This window comes from Oncorhynchus kisutch, linkage group LG30 (genome assembly GCF_002021735.2).
Source record: "Oncorhynchus kisutch isolate 150728-3 linkage group LG30, Okis_V2, whole genome shotgun sequence".
Taxonomy (NCBI): domain Eukaryota; kingdom Metazoa; phylum Chordata; class Actinopteri; order Salmoniformes; family Salmonidae; genus Oncorhynchus; species Oncorhynchus kisutch.
Genome location: NC_034203.2, coordinates 22,269,787 through 22,292,518, shown reverse-complemented (window position 1 = coordinate 22,292,518; position 22,732 = coordinate 22,269,787). Strand labels below are relative to the sequence as shown.

The window sequence follows — 22,732 nt, the reverse complement described above, 5'->3', positions numbered from 1 at the left end:
GAAATGTTTAATGATTGTGTTTTTGTATTCTAATGATTGGGACCTACTAGCTTATTATGTCTGAGTTTATGGACTATTTATTGTTTAACATCATGCTGTGTGTGACTGCTGTCTATGCAGTGGTGTAGTGTTGCCTGGAGAAGTAGGTATACTCTAGTTTTCCCAAACAGCCCGCTCAGCGATGGAAAATCCTTTTTATTTGTTTTCCTATAGATTTTTCTGATTTTCACTTTCAATTAAAATAGAAAAAAAATACAAATATTTGAGGGTCTAAATCCACAACAACGCTTACACCACATCAATCTGATTGGGTGGGTCTGTCAAGGCCTGGCTCCCCAGTGGGTGGGCCTTTGTCCAACCAGGTCCATCCATATCTACGCCCCTGATACAAACTGTGTATGATGGTAATTGCACATCACAAATAGCCTACTAACCAACACTTAGGAATACACTTTTACAATACCTGGTTGCATACCCATTGTTGCCTTTGTTAGCATTTACTGGTAGACATCATGAATTGAAATGTATTTCCTACCCTAAAGTCTACAGATGTATTCTTCTGTGAGGTGCTCCAATCTAAAACCAGTTGATAGCTGCATAGTCTTGCTGCCTGCAGATGATATTTCGTTAAAACTAGGCTATGTGCACATGAATATATTTTACTTGCTTTGCGATTGTGTAGGCTACTTTGTGCACGCTTTTTCTATTGTACAACATAATTGATAAGTTGTATACCTCCACTACATTACTTTGATACACATCAGTAGGGATTAAGAAGCGAGTATACACAATGCCCACTGAAGAACAAGTGGGTATACGGTTTATACATGTGTATACTCTCCACTACACCACTGGCCCTTTGTGTTTACAAAAAGTGCACTCTCCGACATGAGAGTGTCACACCCTGAAGGCCTATTGGTTCGCCACTGTGCAAACATGTCTAAAATAGTTAAAGATAATGTTTAAAGGCAGGAGTGTATATATTTGACCTGGAGAAGCGGTTTTATGTGCTGACTGAATGGAAGCTGCTAATTATGATTTTTTTACTCCACTGGTCTCGGCTGGTCTCTGGGAAGAAATTACGAGTCCTCACTGTATGAGACCGAGTCAAGACCGAGACACTCGAGACCGGTCTCAAGTAATACAACACTGATGATTTGACTATCAGATGAAAAAAAGGGAAAGAAAAGAATAGTTTCACCATATTAAAATGAGAGTTCACTTCACATAACAGGGTTGACCTTAAAATGAGGGACAGACGTAAATGAATCACTAATCCCTAATCATTAATTAAATTATAATCTTAAAAAATGACTTTGTCAAAGCAACAAAATAAATAGGGCTTTACAATGATGGTAAAACTTGGTGAAATGTTGGAGTTAATTTGGTTAAAAAAAATTTAGAAGTGACGGGAGCGTTGCAAAATAAATGTTTTTGGGTTCTATTTTTGACCCATGACAAGACCTGCAAGTCCCGCCTCTCCCATCTCCTCATTGGTTTTTAGGAGCATATACCCACGTGGATAACTAGTTTAACCCTTTTATCTGTGGATTCGTTGTCGGAGTAGAGGACCTTGTGCATTTCAGGTAAAATAACAACCCAATGTTTATATCCCAGGACAAATCAGCTAGCAACAGCAAGTTAGCTAAATTGCCATGAATGTTTCATGCATTTCGACCTGTTAATATAGTTGGTTCAGAGTTCGTTTTGATATTTCAACCTGCGTGTCTTGATCGCGTTTAGTGTGGATGGACAAAATCAACATGCGTGCGAAGGTGCACGCAGACGCACGTGTGTGCCCGGTCTAGTCAGCATGTGAGGGACATGTTAAAATGCTGAATTTTGGCACTTTAGCAAGTCTTTATTCATATATAAAAAAACTAATGTATTGACTTCTATATTAAAGAGCACTTCATTTAATATAACAGGCTTTTAATATATCTACCTCAAATATCAAAAGGCACTCTTTTTGTGGAACGACCCAGGGAAGGGTGTCATTTGGGTGTGCAGACAAAGCCTTTCAGCTGGATGAATGATCATACAGAGCTGAGTTTTCCACACACCTCACCTCTTATTAACCGCAGTGCCAGACATCTCTAAGCAGCCCCATTGGCTTTCACAGTCACACCACAGCTGTGAGATGAGGTACAGTACCCTACCTGGGTAGCTGATTCCCATCCTTGTCTTCCTGCTAATCTACAGTGAGTGTACTAGAATTAGAGCATGTCATAGGTTCATATACTGTATGCGGTCATCCATGTACAGAAGACACCATGTACAGAAGACACTAATCACTTTTTATGAATCTCTTAATGTATTCAATTGGCAGCCTTCAATCAATATTTACCAGTATGAAAGATTGAGGAAGTCAAGTGAGCAATATCAGTTGTAACATATTATGCTTGTCATCAACATGTCAAACCAATATGTCTTGAGACTGGTGTCCTAGCCTCAGTACCTTAAAGCTATAGTACTTGAGTACAGTTTTGGAATTGTGTTAGAGGCAGGTTACAATTTAATGCTTCCACTCACACTCCTCATTGCTTCTACCTCTACCTCAAGTCTACTGTAAATACACTACTAGCCCAAAACCCCTAGATTTCCAGCGTGTATAATCCAATAATAAATGTTGTTCATGCTTCCTTCTCATCTCATCCACTATCTACTATACAATCAGATCTCTGCCCCTCCCCCCAACAACACCACTAGAAGACCAAAAATTACTCTTAAAATTTAATGAGCAGTGTTTCCGCCAGGGGCAAATGGAGCACAGATTCCAAATGAGTGCCTTTCGCACCACATATCTTACCTTCTGGTGCACTTAGACAAAAAAATCCCAGCTGAAAATGCTGGAAGCAAGAGTTTTATTTTCCTTCTTTCGTTTTTTAACCATAGACCCCCCCCCCCCCCCCCCAGTGGACAGTGGACAGTGGAAAAGCCCTCTGATGTTCACTTATGGGTCCACACCACTATATTCTTCAAACTGACTAGAGAATGCTGCCCTGCTGTGGTTCTGATCAGACAGCCTTTGAGTACTTACACCCCCCCCCCCCCCTCTCCTCTCTAGCTCTCCAGCTTTGTGTCAGTGTGTCAGGGATCAAAGCTTGTTTCTTTACTCCATGTTACTCCATGTTGTTGCAGATTTGTTTCCAATTTAGTTTGTTCCTAATCCCGGGGTATCATGATCTCCATTTCATCAACAGTTACTATTTGTTGTTTAGCTGCAGGCTTTCCCTTCAAAACAAAACATCATATTTGGTATTCTCATGGCATTGGTTGCGGTGAAATGAGAGCTCAATACTGCACGTAGAAGAAGATCATCCAGACACATGTGCAGTGTGAGGTCACTGGCCTCTCTCCCTGCCTGTGTCCCAAATGGCACCCTATTCCCTACTTAGTGCACTACTGTTGACCAGGCTGTCCCATCCTGCTGCAGAGCCTCTGTGCGTCACTTTGCTCCTGTTGTCTGTCTGTTGTCTCTCACTCGCATGTGTTACACTAGTCACTTTAATAATGCCACTTGAAGAATGTTTACATATCTCACATTACTCATCTCATATATATATATACTGTATACTGTATCCTTCACTATCTATTCTTCACTATCTATTGCATCTTAGCAGCTCTGTCACTGCTCATCCATATATTTTATACTAATACAGTTTACATACTCTAAGTTGACTGTGCCTTTAAACAGCTTGGAAGATTCCAGAAAATGATGTCATTGCTTTAGAAGCTTCTGATAGGCTAATTGATATCATTTCAGTCAATACATACCTGTGGATGTATTTCAAGGCCTACCTTCAAACTCAGTGCCTCTTTGCTTGACATCATGGGAAAATCAAAAGAAATCAGCCAAGACCTCAGAAAGGAAATTGTAGACCTCCACAAGTCTGGTTCATCCTTGGGAGCAATTTCCAAACACCTGAAGGAACCGCGTTCATCTGTACAAACAATAGTACGCAAGTATAAACACCTTGGGACCATGTAGCCGTTATACCGCTCAGGAAGGGGATGCGTTCTGTCTCCTAGAAATGAATGTAGTTTGGTGCGAAAAGTGCGAATCAATCCCAGAAACACAGCAAAGAACCTTGTGAAGATGCTGGAGGAAACAGATACAAAAGTATCTACAGTTGGGGCAAAAAAGTATTCAGTTAGCCACCAATTGTGCAAGTTCTCCCACTTAAAAAGATGAGAGAGGCCTGTAATTTTCATCATAGGTACACTTCAACTATGACAGATAAAAAGAGAAAAAAAATCAAGAAAATCACATTGTATGATTTTTAATGAATTTATTTGCAAATGATGGTGGAAAATCGGAATCTGCAAATAGGTAAGCAGCTTGGTTTGAAGAAATCATCTGTGGGAGCAATTATTAGGAAATGGAAGACATACAAGACCACTGATAATTTCCCTCGATCTGGGGCTCCACACAAGATCTCACCCTGTGGGGTCAAAATGATCACAAGAACGGTGAGCAAAAATCCCAGAACCACACGGGGGGACCTAGTGAATGACCTGCAGAGAGCTGGGACCAAAGTAACAAAGCCTACCATCAGTAACACACTACGCCGCCAGGGACTCAAATCCTGCAGTGCCAGACATGTCCCCCTGCTTAAGCCAGTACATGTCCAGGCCAATCTGAAGTTTTCTAGAGAGCATTTGGATGATCCAGAAGAAGATTGGGAGAATGTCATATGGTCAGATGAAACCAAAATATAACTTTTTGGTAAAAACTCAACTCGTCGTGTTTGGAGGACAAAGAATGCTGAGTTGCATCCAAAGAACACCATACCTACTGTGAAGCATGGGGGTGGAAATATCATGCATTGGGGCTGTTTTTCTGCAAAGGGACCAGGTCGACTGATCCGTGTAACGGAAAGAATGAATGGGGCCATGTATCGTGAGATTTTGAGTGAAAACCTCCTTTCATCAGCAAGGGCATTGAAGATGAAACGTGGCTGGGTCTTTCAGCATGACAATGATCCCAAACACACTGCCCGGGCAACAAAGGAGTGGCTTCGTAAGAAGCATTTCAAGGTCCTGGAGTGGCCTAGCCAGTCTCCAGATCTCAACCCCATAGAAAATCTTTGGCGGGAGTTGAAAGTCCGTGTTGCCCATCAACAGCCCCAAAACATCACTGCTCTAGAGGAGATCTGCATGGAGGAATGTGCCAAAATACCAGCAACAGTGTGTGAAAACCTTGTGAAGACTTACAGCAAACGTTTGACCTCTGTCATTGCCAACAAAGGGTATATAACAAAATATTGAGATAAACTTTTGTTATTGACCAAATACTTATTTTCCACCATAATTTGCAAATAAATTCATAAAAAATCCTACAATGTGATTTTCTGGATTTCTTTTCCTCATTTTGTCTGTCATAGTGGAAGTGTACCTATGATGAAAATTACAGGCCTCTCTCATCTTTTTAAGTGGGAGAACTTGCACAATTGGTGGCTGACTAAATTATTTTTTGCCCCACTGTATATCCACAGTAAAACGAGTCCTATATCGACATAACCTGAAAGGACGCTCAGCAAGGAAGAAGCCACTGCTCCAAAACCACCATAAAAAGCCAGACTACAGTTTGCAACTGCACATGAGGACAAAGATCGTGCTTTTTGGAGAAATGTCCTCTGGTCTGATGAAACAAAAATAGAACTGTTTGGCCATAATGACCATCGTTATGTTTGGAGGAAAAAGGGGGAGGCTTGGAAACCGAAGAACACCATCCCAACCGTGAAGCACGGGGGTGGCAGCATCATTTGTGTGGGGGTGCTTTGCTGCAGGAGAGACTAGTGCACTTCACAAAATAGTTGACATCATGAGGCAGGAAAATTATGTGGATATATTGAAGCAACATCTCAAGACAACAGTCAGGATTGTTAAAGCTTGGTAGCAAATGTGTCTTCCAAATGGACAATGACCCCAAGCATACTTCCAAAGTTGTGGCAAAATGGCTTAAGGACAACAAAGTCAAGGTATTGGAGTGACCATCACAAAGACCTGACCTCAATCCTATAGAAAATGTGTTGGCAGAACTAAAAAAGAGTATGCGAGCAAAGAGGACTACAAACCTGACTCCGTTACACCAGCTCTGTCAGGGGGAATGGGCCAAAACCACCCAACTTATTGTGGGAAGCTTGTGGAAGGCTACCTGAAACGTTTGACCCAAGTGAAACAATTTAAAGGCAATACCAAATACTAATTGAGTGTATGTAAACTTCTGACCCACTGGGAATGCGATGAATGAAATAAAAGCTGAAATAAATCATTCTCGCTACTATTATTCTGACATTTCACATTCTTAAAATAAAGTGGTGATCCTATCTGACCTAAGGCCAGGAATTTTTACTTGGATTAAATGTCAGGAATTGTGAAAAACGGAGTTTAAATGTATTTGGCTAAGGTGTATGTAAACTTCCGACTTCAACTGTCAATTCTTATCCCATTCCTTTACTAGATTGTATGTATTAGGTTTTGTTGTGGAATTTGTTAGATATTAGGTTTTGTTGTGGAATTGTTATATATTTTCTGTTAGATACCGCTTCACTGTTGGATCTAGAAGCATAAGCATTTCGCTACACCTGCAATAACATCTGCTAACCATGTGTATGTGACCAATAAAAAATGATATGATTTGATTTAATTTAATTTAATTTGCTGCAACATGATTGGCTGAAAGAGATACACAACCTTCAGGACTAAATGGAGAATGTTTTAGGTATGAACCGGTCCAAAGCGGATACGAGTGTATTGCCGGCTGCATACAATGCTTTTGGACAGTAAGGTGAAACGATTCGATATCACCATCAATTATTTTCAGTGTGAGATTTGCAGTAACTACAAAATCTAAGTAAAAACCAAGGCTATGTTCCACTATGTTTTGACTGCAGTTACCCGCTCTGCCATAAGAGAAGTAACTAAGTAACTATTGAAACAGTAAAACAGAAAAATTGCTTTAAAGTTTATTTCCTGTCCAGCCAAATATGTTGTAGGCAGACAAGTGAGAATGCACTGATGTATCATCTTATTATGAAGTCATGTTTTATGCCTATCAAGCATGAGCACTGGGTCACCTATGACCACTAAGTCAAATAAATGACTATACAAAGTCAAACAGAAAAACAATAAGAAAGTTGGATGAACACATTAACAGATTGTAGATACTTCACAAAATGAAATATGACTTTTTAAGTATATACATTATGCGTGATGAAATAGTCCTTACCTTATGGTGAAAAAATGTATCAGGGTTACTACAATACAACCTTCAAAACATGAAAACATGACTACATGAAACCATTAAATACAGTTGGAATGTATTTAGAACTCACAAACTGTTTCCATCAAACAGAAAAACAACAAGAAATTTGAATAAACACATTTAGATTGTAGACACTGTACTTTGCCTTTGAATTACCCATATACAGTGCATTCAGAAAGTATTCAGAACTCTTGACCTTTTCCACATTGTGTTATGTTACAGCCTTATTCTAAAATTAATTCAATTGTTTATCTCCCCTCATCAATCTACACACAATAGCCCATAATGACAAAGCAAAAACACATCAGACCCTTTACTCAGTACTTTGTTGAAGCTTCTTTGGCAGCAATTACAGCCTTGAGTCTTCTTGGGTATGATGCTACAATCTTGGCACACATGTATTTGGGGAGTTTCTCCCATTATTCTCTGCAGATCCTCTCAAGCTCTGCCAGGTTGGATGGGGAGCATCGCTGCGCAGCTATTTTCAGGTCTCTCCAGAGATGTTAGATTGTTTTCAAGTCCGGGCTCTGGCTGGGCCACTCAAGGACATTCAGAGACTTGTCCTAAAGCCACTCCTACGTTGTCTTGGCTGTGTGCTTAGGGTTGTTGTCCTGTTGGAAGGTGAACATTCGCCCCAGTCTGAGTCCTGAGCGCTCTGGAGCAGGTTTACATCAAGGATCTCTCTCTGTACTTTGCTCCGTTCATCTTTCCCTCGATCCTGACTTGTCTCCCAGTCCCTGCCGCTGAAAAACATCCCAACAGCATGATTCTGCCACCACGATGCTTCAATGTAGGGATGGTTTCAGGTTTCCTCCTGACGTGATGCTTGGCATTCAGGCCAAATAGTTCAATCTTGGTTTCATCAGACCAAAGAATCTTGTTTCTCATGGTCTGAGAGTCCTTTAGGTGCCTTTTGGCAAACTCCAAGTGGGCTGTCATGTGCCTTTTACTGAAGAGTGGCTTCTGTCTGGCCACTCTACCATAAAGACCTAATTGGTGGAGTGCTGCAGAGATGGTTGTCCTTCTGGAAGCTTCTACCATCTCTACAGAGGAACTCTGGAGCTCTGTCAGAGTGACCAAGGCCCTTCTCTCCTGATTGCTCAGTTTGGCCGGGCGGCCAGCTCTAGGAAGGGTCTTGGTGGTTCCAAACTTCTTCCATTTAAGAATGATGGAGGCCACTCTATTCTTAGGGACCTTCAATGCTGCATACATCTTTTGGTACCATTCCCCAGATATGTGTCTCGACACAATCCTGTCTCGGAGCTCTACGGACAATTCTTTTGACCTCATGGCTTGGTTTTTGCTATGACATAAACTGTCAACTGTGGGACATTATATAGACAGGTGGGTGCCATTCCAACTCATGTCTAATCAATTGAATTTACCACAGGTGCCCCAATCAAGTTGTAGAAACATCTCAAGGATGATCAATGGAAACAGGATGCACCTGTGCTCAATTTCGACTCTGATAGCAAAGGGGCCTGAATACTTATGTAAATAAGGTATGTCTGTTTTTATTTTTAATACATTTGCTAAAATTTCTAAAAACCTGTTTTTGCTTTGTCATTATGGGATATTGTGTGTAGATTGAGGAACATGTGTTATTTAAACCATTTTAGAATAAGGCTATAACGTAACAAAATGTGGGAAAAGTCAAGGGGTCTGAATAATTTCCAAATGCACTGTAGTTGTTTAAGGTCATACAATGGCAGAGCTTTGTATCTGCATTTTAGGGTTCATAGGTCAAATCAAGGTCAATGTGCATTAAAATGACTTCATAATAAGATGATACACCAGTGCATTATCACTTATCTACCTACAAACATACATGACTGGTTACAAAAAAAATGTAAAGCCATTTGTCCGTTTCACTGTTGGTGTAGTTACTGCATTTTTCCTTTGTAGGGCAGTATAGGTTTCTGTAGGCATGTCAATAAAAGCAAAGCAAACATTTGATTAACCGTTCATAATCCTACTCACCCTCTTCAATTCCCCATTTTAGATTGTTGTCTGGAAGGCATTGGAATCCCTGTGTGTTAGCCTTCACACCAATACAGTCCACTGGAAAGGACAAAAGAAAACAAACAGAAATGGTCATTTCAATAAGATTTATTAGAGGTGTCTCATCAAACAATGCACTGTCTATTTTTCCATTTTATAAAGTTAAATCAATTAAGGTTATTTTCAGTTCAGATGCCACAGGGGTCACACCGAGCAAGTTGTGCAATCAGAAATCCTGAATCATAGCTACAGTAAACACTCTGACACTTGAATTCCTTCACGCTCATTTGGCCAGCTACATTACAGTAGTTCATACAGAGATACCACAGTGAAATGGCTTTTTCAACTGTCCTTCACAGCCCTTTGATCTGAAGAAGGAGCTATGAGCACAATTTGAGATAAGCTCCAGCTTCAACCCAAGGTCAAAAAAGAACATTTCCCTGATTACACATCGCCAGTCCCCCTAGCCCTAGGATGTAACACAGCACACGCTGTTCTGGCAACATCGTTATTCACACAGACAAGCATCATTGGCTTTGATCATTAGATGTTATCTTTGATGAGACTCCATAACAGAAACTCGCAAACTGCCAGCAAAAAGAGGATGTAATGACTTTGAATGCAGTGTTGATTTCTCAGATGAGCCAAACGTATGGTGTGTGCTGTGATTCTTTCTATTCCCAATCCCCCCCCCCCCACACACACACACACCACACGCACTCAAATGTATATGTACACGCACATACTTAGGACAACTTAGATTCCAGCTGCATCTCATAAAATAGCAAATAGCTTCGGATGTGTGCATATGGGCATGTCAAATCATTGTACTACCATCCTGGGTTTACTGAGTGCATTATACAGTGGAGTGTGCTAGTGCAAACTACTTTGCTGCCATCAAGCGATTATAATAGGCTAAAGACCAGGTGCTTGAGTGCAGCACATGGAGGTCACATGGTTATGCCCTTAGAGCTATACACTGAGTGTACGAAACATTAAGAACACTTTCTCTTTCCATGACACAGACTGACCAGGTGAATCCAGGTGAATGCTATGATCCCTTATTGATGTCACCTGTTAAATCCACCTCAATCAGTGTAGATGCAGGGGAGGAGACAGGTAAAATAAATATTTTTAAACCCCAGACAATTGAGACATGGATTGTGTATGTGTGCCATTCAGAGAGTGAATGGGCAAGACAAAAGATTTATGTGCCTTTGAACGGGGTATGGTAGTAGGTGCCAGGTGCAGCGGTTTGAGTGTGTCAAGAACTGCAACGCTGCTGAGTTTTTCAAGCTCAACAGTTTCCTGTGTGTATCAAGAATAGTCCACCACACAAAGGACATTCAAGGGGGGCAGGTAGCCTAGTGGTTAGAGCATTGGGCCAGTAACAGAAAGGTTGCTGGATCAAATCCCAGAGCTGACAAGGTAAAGATCTGTCATTCTACCCCTGAACAACCCACTGTTCCCCGGTAGGCCATCATTGTAAATAAGAATTTGTTCTTAACTGACTTGCCTAGTTAAATACAAAACTGTGGGAAGCATATGACCCTGTGGAATGCTTTTGACACCTTGTAGAGTCCATGCCCCGATGAATTGAGGCTGTTCTGAGGGCAGAAGTGGGGGCAGCTCAACACTTGGAAGGTGTTCCTAATGTTTTGTTCACTCATGTTCTATATCTATGGTTATGCTGTGCAAAATAGTGCATACGAAAACTCAGAAACTGTGTATACCTATAATTAAAATGTATATAAAACCTTTTATCTCTGCAACATTCCACTCACACCTCCAACCTACCCTCTCATGTCGTGCTTTGACCAGATCTATTCTACCACACTTAATTTATTCAATTCATACTTAATGTAAAAATCATGTTTGACAAGGTGGGAAGTAGACTCCCTATCTCTCTCTTTTCACTAATATGTGGAGAGTTAAATGGCTGTCAAAATGCATATAGAGCAGATGGCTAATTCAATTGTCAGCCATTTGCAGCCCTTATTGTTATGCCTGATTGCCAGCATCAAGGCTCTATGATTGATGAGGAAGAGTTATGAGCCTCTATCAATTACCTCATGTGATGAGGCAGTTTTCCTCTCTCTCTCTCTCTCTCTCTCTCTCTCTCTCTCTCTCTCTCTCTCTCTCTCTCTCTCTCTCTCTCTCTCTCTCTCCCCCTCCCCTCCCTCCCTCTCTCCCTCTGCTGCAGCCCCAGCCTCAGTCACCAGGACCCTGGAATAAGCTGGGGAATATTAAACCAGTATGAGAAGACACAGCAGAGGATCGGTGAGGAGTAGAGCAGAGCAGCCAGGGCCCTTAATGTATGCCACTGCCTAAGGGGCTGGGGGAACAAATGACTGCGGGTGGATAATGCAATATGTTCAGATTTGAAGGGACACGGGTTGAATTTCACTGGGAGATTGAAGGTCTGCTACTATGGCACAGGAAATAATGGATGAGGGTGTTGTAAGGTGAAGAGATTGGGGTTGTGTTTAAAAGTAAACTTCCGATAGACTTTGGAGGTAGTAGTAATAGAAGCTCTTGTTGTGTGCTATGTCAGAACACGGGAAGGGAAGCAGAAGGAGATTCATCCACTTGTTCTCTGCCCTGAGTGGCCTCCTGCTTTAAGCTGTTCCAATATGGCCGTCTCGTAACACTTATCCTCTGTGCTTTCGCTTCTGTGTTATGTGACAATCTGAGTGAATGTGAAATCACACCGAAGCCTCGGTATGTCGGTTGTTGGGAAGTGTTTGAAATTAAACCTCCCATGGCGGCGGCGGTTTAAAGAACAGCTTAGCAATGGCCTCAGGAAAGCATAAGGTGGGTAACATTCAAAGTTAATTAAAATGTAATTTTAGGCTATTAGCTGGTGAGGAGAAAGGAGGCAGAGAGAGAGCAATGCGGCAGGCAGAGCAGTTTAAAGCAGAACGGAACTGAATGCAAGCATATTGCAGCTGCTGATAATCGTTGTGCTGAAAGTAGTCAGATGTTGATAATGGTCTCTCTCTCCTCAGGGTTGATATTACAGGCAGCACTTCATCATCTGCACACGAGTGATTTGTGGCACTGTTGTTTCACAAACTAATTTGTTTGTCAGAGTTAATTTGTCACTCTTGACTGGCAAAAAAAAGAGAGTCTTTTGCAATCGAAACAATAAGAGTCAAAGTTGCTGACTTGAAATTGGCTTATCCAACCACTCTGACAAACACACACTAAGAATGAGTTTGCATGTCGAATGCAAATCTTTCTGCCTATAATTTACCTGACAATGATTTTCATATTTTACATACAGTTGAAGTCGAAAGTTTACATACACCTTAGCCAATTACATTTCAACTCAGTTTTTCACAATTCCTGACATTTAATCCTAGTAAAAATTCCCTGTCGTAGGTCAGATAGGATCATGACTTTATTTTAAGAATGTGAAATGTCAAAATAATATTTCAGCTTTTATTTCTTTCATCACATTCCCAGTGGGTCAGAAGTTTACATACACTGAATTAATATTTGGTAGCATTGCCTATAAATTGTTTAACTTGGGTCAAACATTTCGGGTAGCCTTCCACAGCTTCCCACAATAAGTTGGGTGAATTTTGGCCCATTCCCCCGGACAGAGCTGGTGTACCTGAGTCAGGATTGTAGGCCTCCTTGCTCGTACAAGCTTTTTTAGTTCTGCCCACAAATTTCCTATAGGATTGAGGTCAGGGCTTTGTGATGGCCACTCCAATACCTTGACTTTGTTGTCCTTAAGCCATTTTGCCGCAACTTTGGAAGTATGCTTGGGGTCATTGTCCATTTGGAAGACCCATTTGCGACCAAGCTTTAAATTCCTGACTGATGTCTTGAGATGTTGTTTCAATATATCAATGTAATTTTCCTTCCTCATGATTCTAACTATTTTGTGAAGTGCACCAGTCCCTCCTGCAGCAAAGCATCCCCACGACATGATTCTTCATGGTATTCTTCGGCTTGCAAGCATCCCCGTTGTTCTTTCAAACAAAACGTCACATTATGGCCAAACAGTTATATTTTTGTTTCATCAGACCAGAGGACATTTCTCCAAAAAGTACGATCTTTGTCCCAATGTACAGTTGCAAAACATAGTCTGGCTTTTTTTATGGCGGTTTTGGAGCAGTGGCTTCTTCCTTGCTGAGCTGTCTTTCAGGTTATGTCAATATAGGACTTGTTTTTACTGTGGATATAGATGCTTTTGTACCTGTTTCCTCCAGCATCTTCATGAGGTCCTTTGCTGTTGTTCTGAGATTGATTTGCACTTTTTGCACCAACCTACATTAATCTCTAGGAGTAATATGGTGTTTGGACTTGCATACTATTGTTTGTACAGATGAACATGGTATCTTCAGGTGTTTGGACATTGCTCCCAAGGATGAACCAGACTTGTGGAGGTCTACAATTTTCTTTCTGAGGTCTCGGCTGATTTCTTTTGATTTTCCCATGATATCAAGCAAAGAGGCACTGAGTTTGAAGGTAGGCCTTGAAATACATCCACAGGTACACCTCCGATTGACTGAAATTATATCAATTAGCCAATTGGAAGCTTCTAAAGCCATGAAATCATTTTCTAAAATGTTCCAAGCTGTTTAAAGGCACAGTCAACTTAGTGTATGTAAACTTCAGACCCACTGGAATTGTGATACAGTGAATTATAAGTTAAATAATCTGTCTGTAAACAATTGTTAGAAAAATGACTTGTGTCATGCACAAAGTAGATGTCCTAACCGACTTGCCAAAACTATTGTTTGTTTACAAGAAATTTGTGGAGTGGTTGAAAAACAAGTTTTAATGACTCCAACCTAATGTGTATGTAAACTTCCAACTTCAACTGTACATTTCCTTGATAAGCTTTGTGAATGAACAACAGCGACGGATATGTGGTTATCGGATATAGTAGAATGTGGTTCTCGGATATTGTTGAAATACAATGGTGAAAATGTATTCCGAACTGTATCTCTATCCTGTATCAGTGATTCTAATTCCTTTCCCCGTACTCTGCTCTACAGGCATTTCTAACCACCTTTTGCTAATGAATGTTCATGATTCATGTAGCAATTACTGATGCAATTAACATCATTCATGGAGGTAAGACATCACTTACATCATTAGTGGGTTTGTTAATCATCCCATAAACAATACAATTAGTCAATATCAGACAGAAGTAACATGCAATAGGTCAGTCTGTAAAATGCGAAAGCTAGCCTTTGAGCTACCTGCGAACTATAGAAACGAATGAAAAGGGATTCTTGCCCCACAAGTTCCACAACATACTAAATAACCCCACAAAATGTTACATTCAGCGTCAAAACCCAAAACACATATCTGCTAGCTAGATGCGCACTGCACATTGATGATATGGTTCAGTACCAGCAGGAGAAGAATGTGGGAATGAGAACACACAGCTATGTACTTTCTCTCTGACAGCTGTTTATTCAGTGGGGGAGTTTATGTGGGGTTATGTTGGGCGTTTACTGAACATCCAGAGAAGATCTGTCAGAAAGCTCTCCCTCAAGGACCCATGGGGAAGTGCACGGTGATTTCAGGATCAATAGGTCTCTTAGTCTCTGCTGGATGACTAAGAGTGAGAGAGAATAGGTGCCTCTCCTGGGGATGTCATAGTCTGGGTGATGGGGATGGTTTCACCACCGTAACTGTTAGAAACTGAGGGTGGGCTTTGACACTTAGAAGGCAGTCAGGCTGGCAGACTATCAATAGTTTACTACATTTAGGGAGTCTGTAAACTGAGCAGCCCGACCATACTGCCACTTCCTGACATACATGTCCCAAATATTGACATGCAACATCAACAGAAAATTCATGAGATTTGCCATGCAATATCCAATGTCAGAAAAACGTAGTTCGAAAGCAAGGTTTACTTTGATTAAGAATTTGCCTGTAGCTCCTTTGACCCTTGAGCAGCTAATACCATAATCCTTCCTTTCCTTCAACCAACTCCAGGACCAAGAACGAAACATAACACCTGAAAGCATTGTCTAGCTAGGCTACATGGTGAAGACTCATTAAGTTAAATAATGACAAATACAGAACGTGATGCAGCTGTAGCCTAGTTCTCTGACTTTATGCAAACACGCTGTATCCAAAAATAAGAGAGAGGAAGTGAACATGAATGGTGACTGAGATGCTCCCCTGAGAGGTAGCAGCTCGCTCTCTCGCTCGCTCTCTGATCCACCACAGAGAGACAAGCACTGAGGAAATTATGCAGACTCTATCACTTCCACATAGACATACTTCCCTCCTCCGTAAGGAATTTTCCGTAATCCACGGCCATCAAATAAAATTCCCTCTCCAAGTTTAAGGAGTCAGTTGTGGTTAGAGCTATCCCAAAGGAAACTAAGGACCCCCCCAGTCCCCAAAGACTAATTCATAATGCTTCTCACTCCCTTAGTACTTATTAGTTTAAACACATTAATCTTAATTAGGATGGGTCACAAGAGCTTTGCATCTCATAGTTGAGCTGTTATTCCCCAATAGAATATTAAGAGAACATTCTCGCTTAGAAAAAATTATGCTATGCTAACCTAATAGGGTTTTTCTGTTGTTCTCATTGGAGTTCCCTTTGAAGAACCATTTTTGGTTCCAGGTAGACCCCTCTGTTAATGGGTTCTACATGGATCCCAAAAGTGCTCTACCTGGAACCAAAAAGGGTTCTCTCCTATGGGGACAGCTGAAGAACCCTTTTGGAACCCTTTTTTCTAAGAGTGTAGCCTAAATTAAAATCTGAAAGGTTTCTCAACACTATCTCTTATCTCTCCAGACAAACTGGACATAGAGTTACACCCTTGTAATAGACTAGATTAATCACATCAGCTCTAACCTGAGCCTGCCTGCTGCCACATGTGGGACACTCCATTACCTCACATACCTGCCTGTCTGTGGATGAGCCAATAGATTCTCTCCTCAACATAGAAAAAGATTAAACGATGAGTCACATGAAGATCTCTTGGTCTTTGTAGAATAATTAACTTTCATCACGATACAAGGATATTTTTATTTCTTGTTAGTTTTTGTTCGACCTTATATTATTTTTAGTGTTACATTGTTATTGATTATTGCATTGTTGGGTTTAGAGCTTGCAAGAAAGGCATTTCACTGTACTTGTGCATGTGTGACATTGAAACTAGAAAATGTAAATGTAGGATATACACTCTTTTAGGACTAGGAAGGCCTGTGGATAGTCCATGTTTTTGACTGAGCTGGTCTTCAACTGTATAGCTGGTCTTCGACTATGTGCAATAAGACATTACTCCCACACTGGCAATACTGTATTATTAAGGAAATACAACATGCATCATCAGTTACATTTACGCAGGGCCTCACTTTGCAGCCTAAAATGAATAGCAGTCCCCAGCGTGGGAGTGTCTGACGTCATAGAAAGATTAAATACACTACATTTCTTTTTTTCATGGGGGATTTAAAAAAGCTTTGCAGATATTAATATTTGTTATTCCTTTGTATCACCACATTAAACCCAGAATAGTGAAGTACACAGTGTGTATATATAAATAAGAAATTATTCACAAGGTCATGTTTTTAGTAGAATTGTAGAATTGTCTTGACTGGTAGATATCATTTCAGTGTGTAAAACGCAGCAGTGACCAGACAATACTGCACAACTAGACGGTAGGGTGGCCATCCCTCTACAGTGCCTTGCAAAAGTATTCATCCCCCTTGGCATTTTTCCTATTGTGTTGCATTACAACCTGTAATTTAAATAGATTTTTATATGGATTTCATGTAATGGACATACACAAAATAGTCCAAATTGGTGAAGTTAAATTTTAAAAAGTACTTTTTTCACCCCCTTTGCTATGAAGCACCTAAATAAGATCTGGTGCAACCAATTACCTTCAGAAGTCACATAATTAGTTAAATAAAGTCCACCTGTATGCAATCTAAGTGTCACATGATCTGAATATATATACACATGTTCTGAAAGGCCCCAAAGTCTGCAACACCACAAAGCAAGAGGCACCACCATGTACAGATTAGGGTTGGGTTAGAAAAAAATATCAAACAATTTGAACATCCCACGGAGCACCATTAAATCCATTATAAACCTGCCAAGAGAGGGCCGCCCACCAAAACACACAGACCAGGCAAAGAGGGCATTAATCAGAGAGGCAAAAAAGAGACCAAAGATAACCCTGAAGGAGCTGCAAAGCTCCACAGCGGAGATTGGAGTATCTGTCCACAGGACGACTTTAAGCCATACACTCCACAGAGCTGGGCTTTACGGAAGAGTGGCCAGAAAAAAAAGCCATTGCTTTAAGAAAAAAATAACATATGGAAGAATGTACTCTGGTCAGATGAGACTTGAGAGCTTTTTGGCCATCAAGGAAAACGCTCTGTCTGGCGCAAACCCAACACCTCCCATCACCCTAGTGAAACTGTAGGTAATAATACTGTATGACTAGTCTCTGACTATGACCTTTGAGCATAGAATCAGTAAATGTCACAGATCCCTACTCTCTAGATGAGGTGATGTCATAGTGTAGAGTTTTCAGCTGCCCAAACCCTATCTAAAAACTGAAAGCTCCCCACCGTCATTTGTAACAACTGTTGATGTCTGGAGCACATGCTTTATAAAATAAATGAGTAAAAGCCAAACTGATTGTTTCAAACTCCTGGATCTGATCCTAGAATCCCATATTTAATCCTAGATTAGGATTAAGAGTGCAAATTGGAATCTGTCCTGTGTCAATGTCCCAAGAAACTGTTAATTTTACTTGTAAAACTGGTATTACTCAATCGCAGTTTATTAGATCAAATGACATCATGCATTATCTATTGATGCAGATTTGTCTGTTATCACTCGGCCTAAGGAATTTACATTTCCCTCTGTTGGAAATCTGTTGATTAAAGAAACATAATGTTAAATCACTTGTTGGGGCAAAGTATTCTTTTTTTATTTTTTATTAATCTTTACAAGAAATCTGAAACACAGATTAACATGGATCTAACATTTACTTATGTCTGTATGTTCCTCAGATCAGCCCATATGTCACCAGGCCTGGAGTGGTGGGTGCGGAGTCCAATGCAGAGAGCAGAGGATACTGGGGAAACCGACTTTATTAGGTTTCCAAAGCGAACGCCCAAAACAACAGGCAAAAATCGACACGAAATTGTCCCACCCAACACAGGGCACAAACGGACAGGAACACAACACGCACAACCTGACTAACAGAAAAACAAGCCCGCATAAAAACAGGCGGGTCTAACAGGCTTAAATAGACTGAATCAAGTACATACTGTACTGAGGCCCTCTCCCTGTATCATCTCAGGTTGTTCACTGCAGCTTGACTTCCTGTTCATATTCACTAGCCTTTTGTGACTAGGGGGCAGTATTTTCATTTTTGGAAAAATAACGTGCCCGTAGTAAACGGGATATTTTGTCAGGACAAGATGCTAGAATATGCATATAATTGACAGCTTAGGATAGAAAACACTGTGAGTATAACAGAACTGATGTTGCAGGCGAAAGCCTGAGAAAAATCCAATCTGGAAGTGCCTCATGTTTTGAAAGCGCTGTGTTCCAATGCGTCCCTATTGAGCAGTGAATGGGCTCTCACCCAGATTACTTTTTCTCCGTATTCCCCAAGGGGTCTACAGCATTGTGACGTAGTTTTACGCATTTATGTTGAAGAATACCCGTAAGCGGCTACATTGCGCAAGTGGTCACCTGATGCTCCCAGAGAGATTCTCGCGTAAAATACAGAGGTAGCCATTATTCCAATCGGTCCTACTTAAAAACGAATTGTCCCAGTGGATATATTATCGAATAGATATTTGAAAAACACCTTGAGGATTGATTATAAACAACGTTTGCCATGTTTCTGTCAGAGTTTTCGTGACTGCAATTTTCTCAGCCAAACGTGAAGAACAAACGGAGCTATTTCGCCTACAAAAATAATATTTTTGGAAAAAAGGAACATTGGCTATCTAACTGGGAGTCTCGTGAGTGAAAAGATCTGAAGCTCATCAAAGGTAAACGATTTAATTTGATTGCTTTTCTGTAAAGCATATTTTGAAAATCTGAGATGACAGGGTGATTAACAAAAGGCTAAGCTGTGTCTCAATATATTTCACTTGTGATTTTCATGAATAGGAATATTTTCTAGGAATATTTATGTCCGTTGCGTTATGCTAATTAGTGTCAGTCGATGATTACGCTCCCTCATACGGGATGGGGAGTCACTAGAGGCTAGGAGGGTGACGGATCTGATTAATGGTCGTCTCCGGGTGTATCCCAAATGGCACCCTATTCATATGTTATTTGGGACACAGACTAAGACATAACCTTGTTGCCGGGCTGGGGACTAAACCTTTTTTCTAGGATGCAAAGAATTCTCGGTGTCATCTGGAGTGATTCAAGTCAACGCTGCTGTTGGCATAGCCATTCTCTCAGTTAGTCAGAACTACAACTAATGTGGTGACGGCAATCCAACCCCCTCCTCCTTTCTCCTCTTTCCTCTTCCTCCCCCCTCCTACCCCTCCTCTTCTCAGTTCTTCCTTCCCACTCAGCCATCCATTGTGACAGAGCCTAGCTCCCTTTGTAGCTGAGGTTCCTCTGTTCCTCCACCCCTAGCTGCAGTGGCCCAGATACGGTTAACAGATTATTCCTCTGACATCACTGCGTTCCCATGCATTTTCACTGCCTTTTGTGAGGACTGTAACCACTCGTGATCTGTGTGTGTGTTTAAGCCCATGTTCTTGTCCAAAGTGGTCTGACTGCAGTCACTGCACTTTCTCCTTCAATCGGTGAATTTCAAGCAAACAACTGGCGACTCACGGTAATTGACCGTTAATAAACATGAACAACTCCAGTGTAAATTGCTAAATTGTAATTACTCCACCACTATTGGCCTATTTATTGCCTTACCTCCTTACTTCAATTGCACACACCGTATATAGGTTTTTCTATTTGGTTATTGACTGTATGTTTGTTTATCCCATGTGTAACTGTGTTGTTTTTGTCGCACTGCTTTGCTTTATCTTGGCCAGGTCGCAGTTGTAAATGAGAGCTTGTTCTCAACGGGCCTACCTGGTCAAATAAAGGTGAAATTAAAATGTAATTAAAATAAACACATTTAGCATCTCCTGGCTTCAACACAAGCCACTGATGCAGACCTTTGGAACATCTACAATTTAAAAAGTCAAATACATTTAATATAGCCTACACCATCACAATAAATGCATAATTTATTTTAGATAGGTCTAAAGAAACATGATATGAAGAAAATGTACTCGATCTCAGAAGAACAGAATACCATACTCTGAGATGTCCGTATGTTAGGCCCTGATCTGGCTATGCCATATGGCTGTGGGCTACACAAGTTCATTTAGCTGACAAGATTGGCTTAGAATTCCTTGGCATTATTTTATAGTATGAAGAATACAATTAAACGTAGCTGAATAAAATAGAAAGGATATTTTCTCCAAATGATGAGGGAGTGCGCGCATGCGGCTATTCATATAGGAGGAAACAGGTCCTCCTATATGCTTAATTTAGAGTTATTTATGCAACTTTAGTTGTGATACAAACGTTGGGCTATATGTTTTGATATGTAATACATTTGAAGGCTTCATGATGCGACTCTAATGATGATTTGAAAAAGGTTTCATGAAAGGCTGCTTAGTTTTTTTGCACAGGCTGCACACAATTCATCAATCTCTCATTCACAATCTGACAAGCACATAATAATGCCTTGAATTTCCCGGTGGCACCTCCTTTATGGGGCCGTCATGTCCACAAAAAAGACATGCCTTTTGCGACCAGTTGTCGTTGTGCCCTTGGGCTAAATATAATAATTAGAATTCCCTTCTCCTGGCTGCGTGCTCCGAAGTACCTCTCACTCACATGGCACTAACAGATGTCTACATTTTTATTAGCCCATGCCGTCACATGATAGGGTCCTTCTCACAGGCTACATGTGAAGATAGACACATCGGGGACACAACTGAGTGCGTCCTTATCGAATTCCGAGGCGCATATTGAAGATGTTGAAAGAACTGTCCACATTTAATTTTTATCAGCCAACAAGATGAGGCCTAACGATCAGCCAACAAGATGAGGCCTAACGTAGGCCTAACGAACAGCAAAAGCACTAGCATATGTCAATCTACTATCCACCATAGTACAAAAGTTGACCTATTCTTCTGTGCAATAAATACATATTCCGAAAATAGTCTGGGATAGTTGTGAGATGCGATAGATCCCCAAATGAATACTACTACTAGCATCAAAAAACATTTTAAAAGCAATGAGGCTGATGCAACAGATCAGAACATTTAGGTTTAAATGTTGATAAATTATTAGGCTTTTTCTTCACATTATATACGCAGCAATGTGCACACGGCAGTAGGCTATACGAGTGAATGTTCCAAAATGCAATCAGTTAGCGGGAAAACCCCATTCTCAAAAGTGACCGCAAATAAGATAATGCAGATGCATTTTTATGGTGAAAATTATCTTTCCAAACCTTGAAACTCTTGCACCACCTACAGTGGGGCAAAAAAGTATTTAGTCAGCCACCAATTGTGCAAGTTCTACCACTTAAAAAGAAGAGAGAGGCCTGTACTTTTCATCATAGGTACACTTCAACTATGACAGACAAAATGAGAAAAGAAATCCAGAAAATCACATTGTAGGATTTTTTATTAATTTATTTGCAAATTATGGTGGAAAATAAGTATTTGGTTAATAACAAAAGTTTATCTCAATACTTTGTTATATACCCTTTGTTGGCAAAGACAGAGGTCAAATGTTTTCTGTAAGTCTTCACAAGGTTTTCACACACTGTTGCTGGTATTTTGGCCCATTCCTCCATGCAGATCTCCTCTAGAGCAGTGATGTTTTGGGGCTGGGCAACACGGACTTTCAACTCCCTCCAAAGATTTTCTATGGGGTTGAGATCTGGAGACAGGCTAGGCCACTCCAGGACCTTGAAATGCTTCTTACGAAGCCACTCCTTTGTTGCCCGGGCGGTGTGTTTGGGATCATTGTCATGCTGAAAGACCCAGCCACGTTTCATCTTCAATGCCCTTGCTGATGGAAGGAGGTTTTCACTCAAAATCTCACGATACATGGCCCCATTCATTCTTTCCTTTACACGGATCAGTCGTCCTGGTCCCTTTGCAGAAAAACAGCCCCAAAGCATGATGTTTCCACCCCCATGCTTCACAGTAGGTGTGGTGTTCTTTGGATGCAACTCAGCATTCTTTGTCCTCCAAACACGCCGAGTTGAGTTTTTACCAAAAAGTTATATTTTGGTTTCATCTAACATATGACATTCTCCCAATCTTCTTCTGGATCATCCAAATGCTCTCTAGCAAACTTCAGACGGGCCTGGACATGTGCTGGCTTAAGCAGGGGGACACGTCTGGCACTGCAGGATTTGAGTCCCTGGCGGCGTAGTGTGTTACTGATGGTAG

At 40.8% G+C, this 22,732-nt stretch overlaps 1 protein-coding gene across 4 annotated transcripts in view; it reads right to left on the bottom strand.

Moving 5' to 3' along the window:
- Nucleotides 1-22,732, bottom strand: part of dlgap1a (discs, large (Drosophila) homolog-associated protein 1a) — a 120,369-nt gene that overhangs the window by 76,708 nt on the left and 20,929 nt on the right. For all 4 annotated transcript variants that reach the window (XM_020467432.2, XM_031810162.1, XM_031810161.1 and 1 more), the window contains exon 2: nucleotides 9,251-9,331. The gene's annotated coding sequence lies outside the window, so the exon portion shown is untranslated. The remainder of the gene's footprint in view (nucleotides 1-9,250; nucleotides 9,332-22,732) is intronic.